Consider the following 21,127-nt stretch of genomic DNA (forward strand, 5'->3'; position numbering starts at 1 on the left):
TGATGTTTAAATTGCGAATTTCAAAGATATTCAACAATTTTCGTTCAAAATCACGAAAAAAACAAAACATTTTTTTAGATTTTACGTATATAAGTCGTGTAATTTTACATTATTTTACGTGACTAATTTTATAATTTGCAGAACATTATATCGGTCTAGAAATTCAACAAATGTAAGTTTTGCTTAAAAAACTGGATTTTGGGGTGGGTTAATTTTTAAATACAGGCCTCTATCTAGATTGGTGTGAAAATTACAACATTGACATCTTCAGGAAAATTGTTTGAAATCAAAAATGCTACATCTTTGCAGAAGACGTCAACCTCGGCACCAACTTTTCAAAAGGGCGTAACTGCATTTTGAAACAAACCACTCTTGTAGTGCAAAACGAGCCAATTCTACATACGCGACGAACGTGCTATCGTTCGTATCCCAACGCTTACGTTTGCAAATTAATTACAACAATGTATCGCTCGCCAAATCGATATGAGCATACGACGGTTCGATCGAGACGACGACGACGCGTCGTCCGCTGACCTAAGCATAAATCACTCCAGGAAACTTCCATAAGGTTCTATGTAAACACATTGTATGATATACTTTTGGCAGTCTGGCTGGCCCTATAAAAGGGGTCTTCCCAGGCCGAATAAATCAGTTCAATTTGGTCTTCGGACCTCAACGCATAACGTCGTTCTTAATCGATATCACCGCCGAGTGCTGTTCAATAAGACACAGCATTACATGGCTGACCGTGCCAAGTGGCCGAACCTTCTCCGAGGAAAATTCTGTGACTGTGTGATTCGTTAAGGAACGCTTGCTGAAATTTTCAAAGTGATTGCGTAACTCGTGATGGGAAAACAACAGTCCAAAACAACATCAATCAGCGGCGACCCACAAGTGAATATAGTGAACCAGCTAGAAGATCACAGTATCCTGCATGAAGAACATGCCATAAAATTGTGGATCCTTCTTGCTCTTAATATTATACAACTATCTGTGACTGCCTACAAATGGCACGCAAAACACGTCAGGCGCAGAGCTTTCGAAAAAGGATGCAAATCCTCAGAAACATTAAGCAAAGTTTAAAACATTGACAAAGAAAAATAAAGTGAAATGAAGAAAAATCGTACCTCAAATGTGCAGGCTTACCATGGCCTAATATTAGAAGAAGTAAGCCGAAAAAGAGAAGAACTCGTAAGAAAATTCGGACCAAGAAATGAACAACAAGTAAAAGGTGCACCGACAAGTGAACAAAAACTAAAAAGTGTAATTGAAAAAGTAAAAACCACACAAAAATCTACTGGACAAAAAGTGAAAAAAGATGGTATTGAATATATACCACTAAACGTCAACCGTTCAGACGAAAACATGCGCCAGTGGGGCGCACGCGTAAAAATACCAGTGGATGAGGTTAAAATGCTGGCTATGCAACTGAAGGCAAGCATTAAACCTCGAGCAACAAAAATAAGATACCAACGACCTAGCGACAATAGGGGCCGTGCCAGCTGGGTGTCACCTGATCCTGCTCCGACTTCAAGATAAGGTAAAATTAAACATGGAAACCTCCTTCAATTTACCTCATAGAAGATTTTAATTAATTTCAATGGACGAATTTTTCCAAATAAATGAAATTTCTAATAAATATTTGGAAAGTTTGAAAAAGTACAACCGATTTTCAGAGGAAACGCGACTACAAAAGGTAAAATATTTAAGTGATTTGAAGAAAAGGCTTAAAAACATTCTAAAAACTAATAAAGATCTGCAAAATGAGGCAGTTATAAAAAAGGGTACAGAAATTTGTGGAAAAATCAACCAATCATTGACATTACTAAACGAGAACGAACAATTAGGAATTTCACGGACAGCACTAGAATCAGGGGTAGAAGAAAGTAAAGTAGAAGAAGCAGGAACAATCGAAAAAGAAGAAGAAGAAGAAGTAGAAGAAGAAGACAGAGTAGAAGGGGAAAAAGAAGAGTTAGAAGAAGAATATCAGGAGGAAGAAATGGCTAATATTATTGAAACAATCAAAACAATCTCATCTTTGATTCCATCATACGATGGATCAAATGATAATTTATCAAGCTTTATCTCTGCTCTTAAAGCAGGAAAGACAATTCTGACTAATGATAATACCGTTGCAGCCGTACAGGTAGTACTATCGAAACTATCTGGAAAAGCAAGAGCAGCAGTAGGTGAAAATCCACGAAATTTCGATGAGATAATCAATGAATTAGAAGCAAAATGTACATCAAAAACATCACCTGATGTTTTTGTTGCAAAGCTTCAAGATTTGAAACAAATAGGAGACATTAACAAATTTACAGATAGCGTCGAGAAACTCACTCAGCAGCTCGAAAGAGCATACATTGCTGAGAAAATACCAGTTGATACAGCCCAAAAAATGGCAATTAAACAAGGGGTAAAAGCTCTTTACACAGGAGTGAAAAACCCAGAAACAAAAATCTTATTAAAGGCAGCAGAATTTAAAACCTTGTCTGCGGCCATCGAGAAAACTGTAGAAAATGAGAAAAGTTCTTCTAATGCCAACCACTCTCAACTGATGTTTGTCCAACGAGGTCAAGTACATCGTGGACACATCAGAGGAGATAGAAGTTTTTTCGACAGAGGCCACTATAGAGGAAACAGAGGTAACTATCGTGGAAATTTCAGAGGCAATTCTCGTGGAAATTTCCAAGGCCGATATCAAAACCGAGGACATAGTGCAAATTTCTATTCTTCACGTGGTAGAAGACCATATAGAGGACATTCTCAGTCCCGTATTTATTATACGAACAGTGAAAGTGGTCAGACACCTCAGTTACCCCAACAAGCAACAAACGCTCCACAACCAACAACGCAACATCAAAACACTCAACAGCCACAAAATTTTTTAGGCCAAATTCAACGCTTTTCACAATAAACCCATCAGCATCAAATTTCATAAAGGCACATATTGGAATATCAAATTCTACATGTACCTTTATGGTCGATTCAGGTGCTGACGTTTCTATATTCAAATTAAATAATATATTGCATGATCAACTGATAAATCGAGATCGAAGATGTATGATCTCTGGAATATCAGAAAATAAAATTGAAACTGTTGCATCAGCTGTGACACAACTAACATTCCAAAATACCATTACATTGGAACATGAGTTCCAAATAGTTGAAGAAAATTTTCCAATATTTACTGATGGGATATTGGGACGAGACTTTTTAACTGCATTTAAATGCAGTATTGATTATGAATCCTGGATTTTGAACATTCGATGCAATAATGAGGAAGTTAACATTCCCATTGAAGACAACTTCAATGGAGGATTCATACTTCCTGAACGTTGCGAAGTTGTAAGAAAAATAAATGATTTAAATTTGAATGAAGATATGTTAGTGTGTGCCGAAGAAATCCAACCAGGGATTTTCTGTGGCAATACATTGACGTCACCATCAACAAAATACGTTAAATTTATAAATACTACTGATAAAGCAGTACTTATAAAAGATTTTAAGCCTATGATGAAACCTCTGAAGAATTTTATCGTAGCAAATGTCAATAAAAACGGTAATATTTCCGACCGAACTGATCAAATAAGATCAAAAATTAATGTTTCAGAACTACCAGCATCAGCCAAGGAACCTTTTGAAAATTTAATTCACGAATACAATGATATTTTTGCGTTAGGAGAAGATAACCTCACTACTAACAACTTCTATTCACAAAATATAGAACTTTCAGATAACGTGCCTGTATACATCCCAAATTATAGGAATATACACGCGCACAATGAGGAGATTGAATCTCAAGTCCAAAATTTGTTGAAAAATGATGTGATTGAACACTCAGTCTCGGCTTACAATTCACCAATTCTGTTGGTACCCAAAAAGTCGAGCAGCAGTGAGAAAAAATGGAGACTAGTTGTCGATTTCAGACAGCTGAATAAAAAAATTTTGGCTGACAGATTTCCCCTACCTAGAATCGATACTATTTTGGATCAACTAGGTAGAGCTAAATACTTCAGTACTCTGGATTTGATGGCAGGATTTCATCAAATTCCTCTAGATTTTGATTCCAGAAAATATACGGCATTTTCAACACCCTCTGGGCATTATGCTTTTACGCGCTTACCATTTGGACTCAATATAAGCCCAAATAGTTTCCAGCGCATGATGACGATTGCCATGGCAGGTTTAACACCTGAATGTGCATTCGTATACATTGATGATATAGTTGTCATAGGATGCTCTATAAATCATCATCTTAACAATTTAAAGCGAGTTTTTGAAAGATTGAGACAGTATAATTTGAAACTCAATCCCGAAAAATGTCAATTTTTTAAGGCAGAAGTAACTTACTTAGGCCATAAAATTTCAGATAATGGAATTCTCCCAGATAATTCAAAATTTGATGTAATAAAAAAATATCCCAAACCAACTAACGCAGATGACGTTCGTAGGTTTGTGGCCTTTTGTAATTATTATAGGAAGTTTGTGCCAAATTTTGCGCAACTTGCTAGGCCGTTAAACAATTTATTAAAGAAGGATATAAAGTTTACGTGGTCAAATGATTGTCAGGCAGCTTTTGAAGCTCTTAAGGAAAAATTATTAAACCCACCAATTCTTAAATATCCTGATTTTACAAAACAATTCGTATTGACAACGGATGCTTCGAACATTGGATGCGGTGCGGTGTTGTCACAAAATTTTGACGGAAATGACTTACCCATTGCTTATGCCAGTAAAGCATTTAGCAATGCAGACACGAAAAAACATACAATAATACAAGAAATGATTGCCATACACTGGGCCATCGATCATTTCAAACCATATCTGTATGGAAGAAGATTCATGATCAGAACAGATCATCGCCCTCTGGTGTATCTCTTTGGTATGAAAGAACCTACCAAAAAGTTAACCCAGATGCGTTTAGATCTTGAAGATTATGACTTCGAAATACAATATATCAAAGGAAGTAATAATGTTGGTGCAGATGCATTATCCAGAATTATAACTTCAGATGATATTAAATCAAAATCAATTCTCATGGTCCATACTAGATCTATGACCAAAAATCAACACAAAATTGACAAAACAAAAACTGTTTCACAAAAAAAGAAGCTTGATCACCTTCTTGTCTATGAAACAGAATCGCCGGCAGACATTAAAAAATTGAATAAAATGAAAATATGCATGCAAAATGGAATGATTATTATAAAATTAATGAATGAAAATATGCGCAAAACTTTAATAACGCTTGAAAGAGATATTATTCACGAAAATGAAAGTCAGACGCTAGAGTTTGCTCTTTCAGAGATGAATAAAATATTGGAAAATAGAAAAATTGCAATGTCGACACAAGAAGATATTTTAAAACATATACCACTACAAGATTTTAAACGGATCGCTCTAGACGTCATCCGTAAATTCGAACTAATACTATATCGCCCTCCGAAAGAATTGACGAATTCTGAAGAGATCAATAACATCCTACATGACTTCCATATGACTCCAACAGGTGGTCATATTGGACAAAACCGGCTTTATCTCAAACTCAGAGACCTTTACTTTTGGAAAGGCATGAGAAGTTCGATTACGAAGTTTGTAAAGGCCTGCAAACTTTGTAAAATGAACAAAGTAACAAAACGGACAAAAGAAGAATCTTTGGTAACAACTACACCTTGTAAACCATTCGATATTATCTCGATTGACACAGTAGGTCCGTTACCAAGAACTGCGAAAAACAATCGTTATTGCATAACATTGCAAGACGATTTAACCAAATATGTTGTAATTATACCATTAGAAAATAAGGAAGCTGATACCATTGCGAAAGCTTTGGTGCAGAATTTTATACTTATCTATGGATCATTTTTAGAGTTAAAATCTGACCAAGGTACAGAGTTCAAGAACGAAGTACTTAAGCAGATTAGTAAAATACTTAATTTTAAACAAACATTCTCAACTGCTTACCATCCACAATCCATTGGAGCACTAGAAAGAAATCATAGGTGTTTAAACGAATACCTACGAAATTTTTCCAACGTACACCACAATGATTGGGATGAGTGGACTAAATTTTATGAATTTACCTATAACACTACTGCTCACACCGATACCGAATATACACCTTTTGAACTTGTATTCGGTAGAAAAGCCAAACTTCCTCAGGATATGCAAAAAGTTACACCAGAACCGATATATAATTTGGACGAATACTACACAGAGTTAAAATTCAAACTGCAAAAATCAAGCGAAATAGCTAGGAAAATTTTAATAGAACAAAAAATCAAACGAACACAAAATTTGAATAATAACTTAAATCCAATAGATGTTTCTGTAGGAGATTTGGTGTATTTATCAAACGAAAATAGGAAAAAGCTTGAGCCACATTTTATAGGTCCATTCAAAATTAAAGAAGTTGACAATATACATTGTAAAATAATCGATATTTCCAACAAAAAAGAAATACAAGTACATAAAAACCGAATCATAAAAATGTAACAAAATATATTGTAAAAGATTCTTTAAGTGATGCTTGATCAGAATAGCTACGCCATTCTTCTGAAAAAGGGGAAAGGTGTAGTGCAAAACGAGCCAATTCTACATACGCGACGAACGTGCTATCGTTCGTATCCCAACGCTTACGTTTGCAAATTAATTACAACAATGTATCGCTCGCCAAATCGATATGAGCATACGACGGTTCGATCGAGACGACGACGACGCGTCGTCCGCTGACCTAAGCATAAATCACTCCAGGAAACTTCCATAAGGTTCTATGTAAACACATTGTATGATATACTTTTGGCAGTCTGGCTGGCCCTATAAAAGGGGTCTTCCCAGGCCGAATAAATCAGTTCAATTTGGTCTTCGGACCTCAACGCATAACGTCGTTCTTAATCGATATCACCGCCGAGTGCTGTTCAATAAGACACAGCATTACACTCTTTCACATCTGTGGGTCATATTTTAAGATTCCCACGAAATTCACAAACATTACTAGACAGAGAAATTGCTCTTTTTTCCAATACTGGCGGTGATTTGCATGGCGGCATTGAAATACGATGTACAGATGTGAAAGAGGGATTTGTTTCAAAATGCAGTTACGCCCTTTTGAAATGTTGGTGCCGACCTTATATTTCAATAATTTAAAAACATATATATATCTCACGACAGGGGTACGACGGCAGCCTCCCGGAATACATCCAGGACCATCTGGTGCGTGGACAGCAGGAACGAACCAGGACGTTTGTTGTTCCAAGACACACGACAACGACCAAGAAAAGTGTGTTGATTGCCGGAGTTTCACTCTGGAATAGACTACCACTAGACGTAAAGCAGAAGCCAACCATCACAGCCTTCAAAAATGCAGTCAGAAGCTCAGACCGATACTAGATGCAGCTGTATTCTAAATAATGATTAGTCTTTTTCCTTAATTTCACTTCACATTTGTTTATGTTACTTTTGATTCTAGTTTGTTAGTTTTATTTTGCTCCTCTAAAATGTTTCCTATGCCAGAATCCTTGACCTCATGTAAAGTAACAACTAAAAGGTTATCGTTTACAATAAAACAACAAATTACAATTACAATTACAATTACTTTTAGGGGGATTGATCCGAAAATTCTAACTGTCAAAAGATGGCGCTGGTCATTCGCATCAACTTTACCGAAGACATCATTGCTCTATTTCATCAATCCTACGAGCTATTAATTAAGAGCGTGAAAATGGGGAAATAAGCCATTGCACAATAGTAAATTTTGCCATTTAGTAATTCTGTGTCAATGGCAAAACTTACCATTATTTTGAAAGTCTAGAATTTTCCCATTGAAATAGAATTAACTTAAATTCCATTTTCTAGAAATCAAAACGATTTCGTGTCATTTGTCCGAATACCATTAAGCCGAACACTACATATGTGGCCGAAAAGGTAATTCGATCCAATGCCGTTTGGCGAAAAAAAAAAAAGGAATGATGAACTTAGGTGATCATGCTACTGTTCCCCAATCAGTATAAATCTAAAGAACAGCCTATGATCAAAAGAAGGAAAAATCTCTGATGATTCAACGTCAATTAATCCCTGAATTGCCAATAACTAAAAAAAGGAAATATTTCTGATGATCATGATGCCTACTAGAATGTCAAAAAGTTTTTCTCAACTCTTTTGAACATAATTCGGCCAAGCGGCACTCGGCCACATGAGAACCTTTTTCGGTTTTCCCTTAACAGGATGTAATCCAAAACTGGGCACTACGTTTTGGAGTGCCCGCCCAATGGATACGTTAGCGTGTGCGTGATAGTAAATTGACAGATTCATCATGGCAAAACTGTCGCAAACAGGCAAGCCTCGATGGATCGGACGCTATGTGTTCCAAGCTTTAGACTTGGGAGAAAACACTTAAAAGCAGTTTCTCAAGTTTTCAACCGACGTTTCGGTCATATTTATTGTTTCTTTCTCAAGGAATCTTTAGACAATGATACGTTTAGGTAGTGTTTATATCGTTATAGGATAGATCCAGGAATGCACTCAATAAAGAACTAAAATTTTTGATAGAAATGCGCCTTGCTATAGGTCTGGCTTCCTATTTTTCTTTCTTCTTTTAACGAATTCACTCACATTTTTATGGGCAAAAGCTTTTTGTGCCTATGCCATGATGGGAGTCATGATGAGTCAAGGGGGTAAGAATGGATCATAAAGGAAGAACATAGAATTTGTCATATCTCCTCAAATATCGTAAATTGCCATTGAACCTTGTCAACAATTTCTGGTCAGAGATCAGAACAAAAAATAGCAACAATAGTTTTGTTTGATGTTCTGCTGGATCCTATTCGTCACAAATCTCCACCATTCCTTTTCGAAAAAGTTGCCAACTGATCCAGGTTTGTTGACGAGAAATTGAAAAAAGGCATTTAAGGCGATCTGACGGTCATAAATATCGTTTTTCATTGACCATCCCAAATGCCTCTGTGGTAGTGATTTGTGTTCAAATTTCCCGTGTTAAGAATTTGTAAGAACTTTGTAAACATCTTTTGTTCTCCCATATATGGATAGGCTTGCAATAGGTTTCGTGAGACCTTTTCTTGGACAACTCAATTGGAACAGCTCTTGACAAGCGAGTTCATTTTCTCATTGCCTGGAATTAAGCAATGTGAAGCGACCCAAACTAAAGTGATTACATAGGCATTAGGGTGGCCCACACTTATATGAAAAACAAAAATTTCGAAAAATACCAAGTCTTACCTCCTAAATCAGTTGTTTTGGACTCCCAGAAGCTACGTTCAAAATTTGAGCAAAATCAGTTGATCCTAAGGGGCGCTCAAAACGCTTGAAGTTTGTATGGGAAAACTTGGCCAAATGTATGCAGAAATTTTAAGTTTTCAAATTTTGCCGCTAGGTGGCGCTGTAAGCGTTCAATAATCAAACCCTTTGGTATTATTGTAAGTGACTATATGCCAGAGAACTTTGTCGAACCGCGAAGTGATCCGACGGCTGTGAAAAAAGTTATACCCTAGGCAAAGTGAGGTAAAGTATTGAGATTTCATTATTGATATTATTCCTTTACATGTATTAAAAACATAACAATAAAGTTTATCCTCACTTTTCCTAGGGTACAACTTTTTTTACAGACGTTGGATCACTTTGCGGTCTTCGACAAAGTTGTTTGGCATATAGTCACCTACAATAATACCAAAGGGTTTGATTATTGAACGCTTACAGCGTCACCTAGCGGCAAAATTCGAAAACTTAAAATTTCTGCATACATTTGGCCAAGTTTTCCCATACAAACTTCAAGCGTTTTGAGCGCCCTTAGGCTCAACCGATTTTGCTCAAATTTTGAACGTAGCTTCTGGGAGTCCAAAACAACTGATTGAGGAGGTAAGACTTGGCATTTTTCGAAATTTTTGTTTTTCATATAAGTGTGGGCCACCTTAATAGGCATGCTTGATTCGAAAAAGACACAGTGGTACAGTACACTGCCGGTGGACGCATAATTGTCCCATGTGCAAAAACAGACAATCGAGAAAATCGCGTCCAAAGTTCGAAAAAAGTTAATTGTTTCAACTATGAGGTTTAAGTGCTGAATCGTGTTCTAACATCAAACAATTTTTAATTTGAGCACTATTTTTTGTTTTAGAGCGATTTTATAGTTCCATAGAATTTCCAATGAAACGTGACGCTTATGCGTCCACTTTTAAGAATGTTACAAATCGGCCATGCATTTTTTCAACAATTTTCGGAACAAACTACCTATTTTTATTTTCCCATATGATAGTACCCCACGATACATGGTCATGGGCTGCAAAATCTCAATATTGCCAAAAATGCACATGGGACAATTATGCTTCCACCGGCAGTACAGTGGTAGTAGGTAGTTATCTTATAGTGGTGAGTCCCTATAGTTGATGCAACTGCTATATTACAAAAAAAAACTGAAATAAATTATGCTTATCACGATATATCATAAAAAATTTGAATAAAAAACTGACAGTTTTGTTTTACTGGTGGCGAACTGTAATTTTATCTATGGAAAACTGTTTTGTTTATTTAACCATCATAATAAAGGTATTGGAACGCAATGAAATCACTTTATACTCAGAAAAATACTCTCTTTCGATTAAGCTATAGAAAATGCAAAATTTCATTCTTTAAACAACCAAAATCTTCAAATTTGAAGCTAGTGAGAACCTTTTTTGTATTTTTTATGTTAAGTAACACCCGATTCTTTTTTTTCACGGATCGTTTTTTGCTATAATTCAGTCAATTTTAAACCAATTACTTGATTTTTGTACACGAAAAGTATCAAATGTAGGCACATTGTGCAAAATTTCATGAGAATCGGTTCACTATTGACTGAATTATAGCAAAAACTAAATCCGTGCAAAGAATAATCGGATGTAGTCATTTACATAAAAATAGTCGAAGTATATTCCAAGAAACGAATGAGATTTTCATATGAATCATCCTCATCGTCGTAACCATCCCATACCAGAGCAAGTGTAGCTGCAACTGCTATCCAAGTAGTGTAAGTATCCAATATTCAATTAGAAACAGCAATGTAAACAATCTCAGATATAAACTTATGTACATCCCGCTTGCTGCACTAAGCCTAAGCCTACGATGATAAGTGCCTATATTGTTGTGACTTAACCCTTATCAGCGAAGGCATCCCCCACACAAATCGATAAAATCTTACAATACTCACTTGTGCCACACCGCTGACTGTCAAGATATTATCGTCGTCGTCGTTCGTCCGTTATCCAAAGACGCCGCGACTCGGTTGTTGTCGACCCAAGCAATTAGGTGCGCGTTTATTTACATTTGCCGTTTTGCCGGTTGCACTTTTTTTACCTCGCCAGTCTGTAAACAATAAGCCGCAATTTGCTATTGTTGTTGTTGTTGCTGCTGTTGCTATCGCTGCCGCCGGTCGCTAATTATTATCGACTCGCTGCCGGGTTTAATCCAAATCCAATTTATCCAATAAATCGTACCAATGAACTGTGCAGTGGTACCTAATAATAACGTACATATTTGCCTTGTACGTGTGCGTTTTTATTGCTATTATTGTTATCGCGTGGAGTAGGTACACACAAGTAAGCACAAACAGCCCTCTTTCTCTTTCCTCCTCACGTGCTCAGCGCACAACTTCGATCGTGGTAGTTAAGTACACTTTTGCTTTCGATTGATTTGCACTAATTTTTGGGCTGCACAATTTTCGCTGCACTGCACTGCACTGCACACTTCCTCTCCCGCCTCACACCTTCTAAGATTTGGAGTCGGATTTTCTTCTCTCTTTCTCTTCACATACGCCTTCCGCTCGCTTCGCGGTCGCACACACACCCCCGTCTATTTCGACACTGTAATGCAGAATAACACCAAAAGGTAAGCGCATAGTAACGGAGGAGAGGCACGCCGAGAGAAGCGATGAGAAAAGAGAAGCGTTGGGTGTCCCAGTAGTGGCAGCAGCGCTATCAAATTTACCGATTTACTTCCCTAGGAACCACTCGAGTATGATGAAAAGTAACTAAGATGCTTGTCATATGACTGTATTTTGCAATTTTGGTGATAAAAATTAACTGGGAATTAACAATCACCTTATAGAGGTACATTTTAGACGCCGAATAATGTACTTTGGGCAACCTCAGGTGAATTCAAACATGTACTATGATGTTGTAGGAACTGGAATTTCTTCATACGTCGTTTAGAACAAATTTGGATTTTTGTAAATTCTTTGATAGTTGAGTTTTACCGCGGTTAGTATGAACACTTTTTATTTGACCTACACTGATCAACACATCGTTCGAACTGAAACTGGTTCAAAAGTCATTCTGGCTCTTTGGAACGAAGCGGATCAGAAGAAATAATCAAAACAAAACAACGAATAATGTTACCAGCAGCGAGTTTTGACACTATAGGAATACTTTTGCGCTAAAACTTAATAAATATCAAACGAGAAAATGTGTTTCATCTTCATGCATACTTCCATAAACGTTTGAGAAATAACAGAAGCTTAAAAGAATATTTCTTACAAATACTATAGGAAATGATTTCACAAGCTGCTAATAAAATTATCGGAAATTTTGCCAGAATTTTCAGAGTTACGTTATTCAATATTGTTCCTCGAACCCATTAAGGATTTTGATCGATATTTTTTTTCTGAATTATGTTACAAACACTTTCTGAATCTTTGCCAAGAAAGACTATTTCATTAGATATACCTACAGAAACTAGCCTAGGGGTTTGAATACAATATTTCCAAATTAGTTACTCTAGAAATTTCAAAGTTACACGTTTCTGGCCCTACTGTCAAATGTACACGTGAATCATCGGGGGAATCGATAATATAAATATGTAAAAAAAAACTTATTTTAGGTTCAAACTAAAAAGTGCCTAAAGGATTTCATCCACATATTCACCCCGGGAGTCTCCAGAATCCTTCTATAAACTCCTGTAGTGATAACACCTAAGTTTTTCATCAAGCTTTCCCAACAGTTTCTCATGGAACTCATCAAGTTTTTCAAGCAATTTTATAGGGATTTAGCTCTGAGCCCCTCTGCGGGATCTCAAACTGCTTTGTAAGAATAAAACTGAACAAATATATGGTCAGTCAAATCAAAAGGTTCGTAGCGATAAACCCCAAGAAAACCCAACACCTATTAGGTTTCAAAGGGATCTCAACATCTACACCGGTTCAATAACGGTAAAAGATCAAAGTAATCTAAACCTCAAATCTCCCAAGGATGTGGTTGGCTTTATAAAGCTAGTCTCGCCAGAATGGAGGAATCACATTCTGTAACTCAGGATCTCTATTCATGAATAATAGGTAGTCTTGAGTTCAATCGATACCAAGGTATTTCAGTGACATGTTATTGAGATAACTTGCGTACCTCACAGCACAAGGGTATATCACAATAGCCCTACCATCTGGACGCAGTAATCTCAGTGATCTTCACCCGACAAACGAGAGATGGGGATTCATATAGGGATTCCTCCAAGAAGTTCTCTCGAGGTTTCCTTAATGCTTTTTAGTAGATTTATCAAGTGCCTCTCCATTGAATTTTACAAACATCTTATACCGACTTTTCGAACCCTCTATGCAGAATACCTTCTTCGAATGAGTGTAAAAAGTTTTGTATCTTTTAATTCCGCCCTATTTTGCTTGTCCTTTGACGGATATGCGTATTTCGACTACCACTTGTAATCTTGTTATCTCCAGTGGATATTTGACACTGAGGTAGATTACAAGTAGTAGTCTAAATACGCGTATCTGTCAAAGAATAAGCAAAATAGGGTCTTTAAACATGCCTACAGAAAGTTATCCACGGGTTTAAATGGGGCACTATTGATGATTCTTCCAATGCTTTGAGTATAAATTCATCAAAAATTAATTCAGAAATAAATCAACTTGTTCACAATTTTTTACAAGATCCTCGAAGTAGCTTTTCAGGATTTCTTTCAAGAAGTATCTACAAACAGTACTTAAGTTCTTCCAGGATCTCTTCAAGGAATTTCTTAGGAGTTTCTGCAACAGCTTCTTAGAGAATTTCTCCGGGAATTTCTGGTGAAGTTCCTTCAGGAATTCCTCCAAATGTTCCAAATCCTTTAAGAGAAGCCAAGTGTTGTAAGAATTTGAAAAATGTTATTTGCATTTTTTCAGCGATTTTTGCCGGAGAAATCACAAAAGGTTCCTCCAGAAATTTAACAAGCTTCAAAGGAATTCCTCACCCTCTCACACCCACAAAATTTTCTCAGAGAAATCCTTCTCTTTCTTCATAAAATCCACAAAGAGTTCCTACGGGAACTGTCGGCGCAGCTTTTCCAGTTCCAGGATTTTTTCCAAGAATTTTCTGGAGTGCGCCTTCAGGAGGTTATTCAACTGCTTTTCCAATTGGTTTTCGGCGAAAAATGATAAACTTTATTTTACCAGATAGTCCAGACGTTTCAACCGATTCTACTGGCCTTTAACCATCTTCTGCAGATTATTTTTCCAACCTAGGATAGGATGTAACAACTGAAATCCGCCTGTCTCGATATTTTTTCGTTCGATTTTGTCAACCATGAATATCCAGTGCCGCCACTTTACCTTATTCCAAATCTTTTAAGCAATTTAAATTTAACGATTGAAGATTTGTTGCAGATTTTACATCGTAAAGCTCTGTTTGCAATTGGAATAGCATAACTTGCAACTAAAATTGCTTTCGAACGCAAAGTTCTTTCATATGTAACGAATTATATCAAAATTCAATAAATTTTGTACCACACGAATGGTTTCTTTCAATGTTCAGGCATGCCATGCATGGAAGTCAATTTAGATTTAGGTTATATTTAAATTGGCTTCTTTAGCGGTGTTGAGATAATTCCATATTCTGAATCTGTATGCCAAACTGTGCTGAAATCGAAATTTTCATGTATTTTTGTGCTCGGCAACCTTTTTAAAAATCAATTTGAACTTTGTATGGGAGCGATTTGTCGAATCACTCCTCGTCGCATTTTGTACTGGACGGAGCAGTCAGGCAGTTGCCCAGCTGATTTTAAAAATTATCTTTGAAATTGATTTTAGGTACTAAAATTAGGTTCAAAAAATCTAAAAAATATATAGTGGCACAAAAAAGGTCCTCTTTCGTATAAAATCAAAAAATCAAAACATTTTTCAAAATTTAAAAACCTAATTCAGCAACACGATCAAACCAACAACAAAGTATCTGATCGCAGCAAACCGATATCAATGTCAACCAATCAGTGACTGGTCTCTGTTTGACAGCAAATTGCTCTCAAATTGGTTGACTACGTGTTGCATCCTATCCTCGATTCCAACCTTCGTTTTACAAGTAGAAGGCCATAACGTTTCACGGTGATTGAACAATCAACATAATTTTTTGTAAGAATTTTATAATTGTTACTTGAGCTTTCCGAAGATTTTCATCAAAAAATCCTTCAAAAATTTAACAAGTTTATTTGGAATTTCACCAAACTTCCATACATTTTTTTCTAGGATTTTTCTCTTCCTCCCTGAATTTTACAAAGAGTTCTAACATGTATTTGTCTAGGACTTCCGGCAGGAGTTTAACAAACAGTTACTGTAGAAACTTTTTTAGGATTTGTTTTACAAATTGCACCAAGAATTCCTCTAGGAACTCTACAAATTTCTTTCAAGGAATCCTCCAAAGTTTATTTCAAGAACTTTTTGGGAGTTCTTTCAACAATGGATTCTTCTTCCTTTCTTTCTGAAATTCCTTCAGGAGTTGCTCTGGATTTTTTTCTAGGAATTACTCCAAAAATTTTAGAAGGGATTTTTTCGGGTATTGTTCTGAAAAATCATCCAAGATTATCTTCAGGATTCAACTTCAAACACGAAATGATATTAAAGCATAACTAGACACGTTCTGTTCTGAAGGAAAAATTTTAATGGAAGCCACTAGATGAATTTCTGAAGAAACTTAAGAGCATCTTGAAGGTAAGCATAGAGGAATATTTGAAGCATCTTTTCGGAAAACTGCTGAAACAATTTCTAGAGGAATTCTTCAAGAATTTTTTGATGGAATTTTCAGAGAGATTATTGCAAAAACTCCTAGAGAAATCCGGAAAGGAAATATTCGAAAAAAATCATATTGAACATCTACAGAAATTTCTAAAGCAACTTCTACAGAAATTACAGTTGAAAATCCTGAAGAAGCTGCTGGAAGAATTACAGACTGAAAACAACACGGCGACAAATTTCGTTCATTTGAAACAAAAGTATTCATATTTATTCGTTAAACAAAAAAAAATGTTTTCCGCCTTCAAGAACATAAGCAAAACTCACAAGTTGCAGCTGCAAGACAGAATATTTCCTCCTACGTAAAATGTTAGTTTCCCAAAAACTTTCCTTGAAGTTTCGTCGTTTTCGGGAGCGAATGTGACCAACAAGATGTGGGACCAACAATATTTTAAAGATAACCTGTCAGAAATTAAAAGAATGTGCATTAGCGTGGTTCAAAAAATCGTTTTTGCTCCACACCGCTTATTCGATTCCTAACCAGATTATATGCCTTCTCCCAAAATTTGAGCTGATTTGGTTGAAAATTGAGACTGCACAAGCCCATCAAAGTTTGTATGGGAATTACTATGGGAAAATGATGTTTTTCATTCAATCGACCGTAGCATTTCCCCAAGTGCCCTAGTGGGTTAGTCGACCCTTGGTAATCCTATCAGCTACAACTTTGCCGAAGACCGCATTCAAATCGGACGCCTCATTAATTAGTTATCCATTTGTATCCATTTGTATTTGTATGATTTATTGTTGAGTTTTTGTATGGTAAGATAACACTAGTTTACAAAATAAAACGAAAGTCGTGAACTTCTGTCAACGACCAAAATTTATGAAGCATAATTTAGCGCTGATTTCGAAACCGTGCTTCAAAAAATACAGTAGAACAGTTTTTGAGTTTTAGCTCAATATCGAGTTTAACAACTTTTTGGAATACGGACGTCAAAATTTTTCGCGGTGTGTTTTTTCCCTTCGCTCAAGAGTTTATCGAATTTCGGCTAATAGCAGTGTAAAATTTATCAGAAAGAAAATTTTAGTGAAGAAATAGTGCGAATTCTAAACGGTTTGCGCAATCACGGTTGCCGAAAGTACCATTCGTATTTTTTTTTTTGCTTTTTTTATAAGCTGGTGATAGTGTTTTCGAAGTGGGAGTTATTTAACCGTAGCCGAAAGTGAAATCTACGGGTTGTTGTGGAAAGGACTGCCCATCGGAATGTGAACAAGGAGCTACACGACGAAGCCAAACGGCGTTTCTCCAGTCGAAAATTTCCAGTTTGTCGACAATAACCGTCAACGGAGGTAAAACCTGGATGATATCGAGCGCCTCCGACATCGGGTTTCCCAGCAGCTCCAGGAATATCAGGATCTGATGGACATCAAGATCTCGTTAAACAAGCTGCAGTCGTCCGAGGAAGTCTGTATGAACACCACCCCCGGAAGCCAGACCATCATTTTTCAGACATCCTCGAGTAGCATCTGTGCGGCCCGAACGAATGCGCTGCGTAATACACCGCAACATGCCACCCCCAAGCGCAAGCGTCCCAAGCTGGAGGAATCGGACTAGCGCAGTGTGTTGCACTTCTCAGTCAATTCGTCCGCCAAGGGAGACATCATATCAAACAAGAAATTTGGTGAGTTCGTTCTGGTTTGATCTATTAATCATGATCATGGCAATTTCTTTGGAACCACCAAACCCAACAATAATAGTCGCATTACTTAAGTATAGTGAATCCTTGACCATTCCCTTACCAAAAATCCAACTCCCTGCTATTTACGAGGGCGTCGGTGAGTCGCTGGCTCTCGTTAAATAGATGTCCTTCCATCCTAACTAACCCTTCCCACTGCCAGGCATCAATTGTGTTTCTTTTCGTTTCAGAGAGCAATCAATGGCGCTTAAGCCTAGGCTTGTTATAGCCAGGACACAGTGAAAATGCCTGTGCCCCATCCCCGGAAGCAAAAAGGCCCATGGAGTGACGAAATCTTTTAGCTACGTCACTCCCAACGTTGGTGTCATACTAAAACACTTACCCTCACACTCACACATCTACATGATCTACTCAAATACACTAACACAATCTGAATATTGTCGCTTCACTCGCTTATAGTGAATCCCAAATTAACCCATTCCAAATATCCAACTCCTTGACACCTATGGGGCGTCGGTGAGTCGCTGACCTCACCTTAAGTAGGTGTCATATCATCACATCCTTTCCTATCCTCGTAACGGAGAAGATGGGCGTGGCCGGCAATGGAAGTTTTCATGTATTTTTTACTTCAACCTCTGATTGGATAGCTGTTCCTTCCCAAACAGCATTCCATAAGTAATTAGAATAGAAGTATTAAAGTTTTAACATGACAACTTTCAGTATGCAATCTACAAATTACTCCGTTACCACGCAACGCAATATCGAGTTTAACAACTTTTTGAAATATGGAATTTAATAAAATTCAAATATCTTGCGTTTTGTTCAACCAATTTTAAATCTTTTTCCATAAATTAAAGGCTGAATATAATACCATTCGATCATCTGATTGCAGGTTTTGCGTCCTATTGATGAAATTCAAGATATTGGCGAGTTTTGGGGACAATCTCCTTAAATTTTGATGAAATGTATTTTTTAATAAGAAAAAAACAATCTTTCTCAACGTTTATTTGACATATAATATGTAGGCGAGTTACAGTAAAAAATTCAGCTCAATCGGAGCATTGATTACGGAGAATGAGATGTGTGAAGAGAGCGACTTTGCTTTAAAATAGAACAAAAATCGATTTCAAATCATCATCCTTGTATGGAAAGTCGAAAAAATTTCCGCTCTACTGTAATTTTTGTCCTTCACGTTTCCAAACTCAGGGCATGATTCTACACCAAAAACGATTATCAGCTTACCGAGTTCAAAAATGCTGTAAACTTGTGTAATAAATTCACCGTTTTTACATTGAAATGGTGCAAAAGCGTGGGTATTTATGATTCCTTGCCTAATTTGATGCTGTTTTCACTGAAGTGCATGCAGAAATTCCAGAAGAATAATTCAATTTAGTGCTTAAAATACAATATTGAGTGTAAAGACATTTGACAATTTCACCTGGCATTCCTATGTATCCCTATTTTTGCCGAAACACGTTATCCAACGTTAAAAATGAAAACATCGTGCGCTGTCTCTAAAACCTCTTGCACTATGTCGTATCAACCTTCCCGTTTATCTTCTCTTCTCTTGTCTTATCCCTTCGCTTCTCTCCTCCGGCACTATGTCGTCGAACGCACTCTAAAACCAGACTCGCGGCGGCTAAGCTGTTCGCTGCTGCTGCCGCTGGCGAGCCGAGCCGAGAGTTGTTGATCTTTTTGCTTCTTCTGCACCCAACAACGAATGCACTTTTCTTCAGCCAGTACAGCGCCGGAAAACTGTTTTCCCTTTCTTATTTTCGTTCGCTTTTGGTGCGGCGGTTATTTATGATTTTATAACTATTTTTACATTTATACGTCAGCCGTTTAATAACAGGGCACGGGGGCGACGCGGCACATTCGCTCACCGCATGCACCCACCTATGCCGCCGCACCGTGCGTACACCACTCTCACTCTCTCCGTTCCGTGTGCGCGACGCGTTTCGGTCGTCGTCGTCGGTACTGCACCACCCCGCTGCTCACTCGCGGCGCGTCTCAACGACAAAACAAAACGATTGCGGCGGGGTGATAAAACGGAACCCGGAAGGACACCCGAGATGTCGACCGCAAAACACTCTGATAAGTACTAACCACCTCTCTAAAATAAAAACGCTCATTTTTGAGTAGCGCCCATGCCGCACAGGGACTGTGTTGGAAACACACATTTTTTTAAATTGCTCGTATGCTCACATTTTTGCAAAATATCAATATTTTTCGGTATTTGAAGGTGGTTTATAAACCCAGTGAGCTGCCATGTCGAAATTATTGCAAAATACATGCTCATGTGAGCGTACGAGCAATTTAAAAAAAATGTGTGTTTCCAACACAGTCATGTGCGGCATGGATGTTTACTAAAAATGTGCATGTCAAACACATTTTTGAGCGTAGCCGTTTTTGCGTGACCAGGAGCACGGTATCTGAAATGCGCTCCTATCTGCAGCAATCCACACGGAGCACACCGCCCGTACACAATGCTATTTCTACAGAGTATCCTAATGCCGCACAGAACAAGAGCCAAGGGCGCAGATCTATGCACCAGTGCAGTACACGGTACAGATAATAAGAAGAGACACACAGAAAGTACACACAATGGTTCAGTGATAAAATTGATATCATTAGGTAGGTATATTTAGGGAGGCAACGAGACAAAAACGCGTGCTAGCTGCCCGAATGTATGCAATGTACTGATTGTGATTGTGTTTCTTCTTCGTGCGCTATCGTTTGTTTGTCGTCGGAACAGCCAGCGAAGGTCCGTCACTGTGGTGGTGCAATCAAAGGCGTCGGCGGTTGCGGCGGGTGGCTGGTCGTCGGTGGGCCCCTTTCATCCCATCACGACGTGCGACGTCGTCGTCGTTGTCAGCTGGTGTGTGTTTGGCGGAGGATATTATCATCGGGTCGGGACGGAAGAGCATAACTTCGCTGGCTCGCTCACTGCTCTTTCGGATGACTCTCACCAATACACGCCCACCCGGAAGCGCATAGATATGCATGCAATGCAATGCAATGCACTACTGGTATAAGATAAGCATATAAGCATGAAGGGAGCGGCAGTTCAGAACCTAAAAAGGGTTGATGCTTTTGATAAAAGAGAGTACGGGCAAGAGAGTAGAATTTTTATGCTTATGATGATGTGATGTTCAAACAGAGCTTGTAGGTAGTAGCGATAAGACAACAGACTGACTGAATGGATATCTGAACTTATCGAAGTGGTATGAGGAGCGCGTGGTACAGGATGTGGACGACATTCTGATGGTATGATGGAGCTAACAACAGGGAAGTCCTTTCTTATTAATTGAATGTTCATTGGAAGAAATGATGATTGTATATTAGACTCTAATGTGAAGAGTTATAAATAATTATGAGAATCTCATTTTAGTTAAAGCAAAACAACATTTAATGTATGAAAATCGTATATAAAATACAACGTCGGTCACGCCCAACGCTC

The 21,127-nt window shown here is 37.6% G+C and overlaps 1 protein-coding gene across 1 annotated transcript in view; it reads right to left on the reverse strand.

The window, feature by feature from the left end:
* The window catches only part of LOC109621731 (ras-interacting protein RIP3), a 1,021,901-nt gene extending 1,001,687 nt beyond the window's left edge, over positions 1–20,214 (reverse strand). The window contains exons 1-3 of the mRNA XM_062849445.1: positions 20,086–20,214; positions 19,285–19,776; positions 11,201–11,852 (exon numbers count right to left, since the gene is read on the reverse strand). The gene's annotated coding sequence lies outside the window, so the exon portion shown is untranslated. The remainder of the gene's footprint in view (positions 1–11,200; positions 11,853–19,284; positions 19,777–20,085) is intronic.
* Between the last annotated feature and the right edge of the window lie 913 nt (positions 20,215–21,127).

The sequence above is a fragment of the Aedes albopictus genome, chromosome 2 (genome assembly GCF_035046485.1).
Source record: "Aedes albopictus strain Foshan chromosome 2, AalbF5, whole genome shotgun sequence".
NCBI lineage: Eukaryota > Metazoa > Arthropoda > Insecta > Diptera > Culicidae > Aedes > Aedes albopictus.